Here is a 1,496-nt window from a genome sequence, read left to right as displayed (position 1 = left end):
ACAGCAATATCCCGTAGAATAAAGTGCCCTACTCCTATGGAAGGGGGCCTTTCCTAAAGGGATTGAAATTTAAAAAATGTGAAAATGCTATGCTGGCCAAATGGAATGTTCCAGGCCACCAGTTTTCCACTCTTGCTTTAGATTCAGGCTCTTGAAGTTTGTGTGCTATGCTTCAAGTCTCTCACTTGGGATTATCTGATGTTGGTTAATATATAACTTGAACTCACTACATGGGCATTTTAGAATGCTCTGCCCTTAGCTGGGGCAGGCTTACCAATAACGGTAAGGAACGAGGACACAAATGGCAGAAGTCATAGATTGACCTTGCGTTGGTTGTGATGATACAAATAGATGCTGTCTGTGAATAGATTTTTTTTCATTGCTCTTCTGTAGCTCACAGATAGATACAAAAAGCAGAGCGTTCACCTTTGAGTCAGACATTTTAAGAACTGAGTCAAAACACAGTGTATATGATCATCAAGGACTTTCGTTCTTAGAAGGTTTGCTGATATTTATCACTCTTTGTGCAGCTGTATATACGTTCCAGCAGTTTAAATGGAAACACATGTCTGAAGGCAGGAACGTGTGTGCATCCCACAAACTATGCCTTGGAATCGTGGATTCCGTTCTTGGTCTCCGGCTGATAAGGTTGCTGGATAATTAGGTGGCAATAGTCTTTATCTCTTCAATTTCTTCTTCAGTTCAATGGAAAGTGTTTTCTTGATAGACAAGTGTCCATAAGAAATTTGGATGCTGATACTGGAAAAAACACTGAAACTTAAAAGGCAAGTATCCCACATTCCAGAAGAGTAATCTTTCAGTGTTTTGACTAGACAGAAGGAGACTCTATAGTTCATCTGCAGTAGGATGAAAGATTGGAGAAGTATGGAATTGTCCGCCAGGGACTTTCATCCAGTCACATGTATTCCAGTTTCCCATAAGGACATTTTAGAACAACTTTAAGAATGAAAAATAGGCCACATTGTGGTTTACCAGTGTATTTGAAGACATACTTTTCTACTTCTAAAGTAATGTAAATACGATCTATGTATCTCTTATTGGAGTGTTTTTTTGTTTTTTGCTTTTGACTCTGGGGTATCACAGACAAAATTAAAACCACTCTTTAACTGAGTTAAAGTTCAAATACTCTTAATTCTTTTAAAAATATTTTCTAAGTATAGGAACATACTTACCTAGCTTCATCTTGGCTCTCTCAGGTTAGGATTGGAGGAGTGTGAGACTTTTATGTGCTATTTTATGTTTTTTATACCATAAAAATATATGTAAAATCATAATATAATTATGTTAATTAAATTTTGCTAAAGTTTTTGAATTACCAAATAGTAAAACTAAATTTTAAAATACCTCTCAGAATAAGAAGTGGTAGCTTGGCGCCTGTGGCTCAAGTGGCTAAGGTGCCAGCCACATACACCTAAGGTGGCGGGTTCGGATCCAGCCCAGGCCCGCCAAACAACAATGACGGCTGCAACCAAAAA

At 37.8% G+C, this 1,496-nt stretch overlaps 1 protein-coding gene across 1 annotated transcript in view; it reads left to right on the top strand.

The window, feature by feature from the left end:
• BICC1 (BicC family RNA binding protein 1) overlaps positions 1-1,496 on the top strand; it is a 293,563-nt gene that overhangs the window by 94,392 nt on the left and 197,675 nt on the right. The window lies entirely within an intron of this gene.

This window comes from Otolemur garnettii, unplaced genomic scaffold (assembly GCF_000181295.1).
Source record: "Otolemur garnettii isolate 467f Iridium unplaced genomic scaffold, OtoGar3 scaffold00008, whole genome shotgun sequence".
NCBI lineage: Eukaryota > Metazoa > Chordata > Mammalia > Primates > Galagidae > Otolemur > Otolemur garnettii.
Note: the sequence above shows the minus strand (reverse complement) of the source record. Positions and strands in the feature narration are given on the sequence as shown.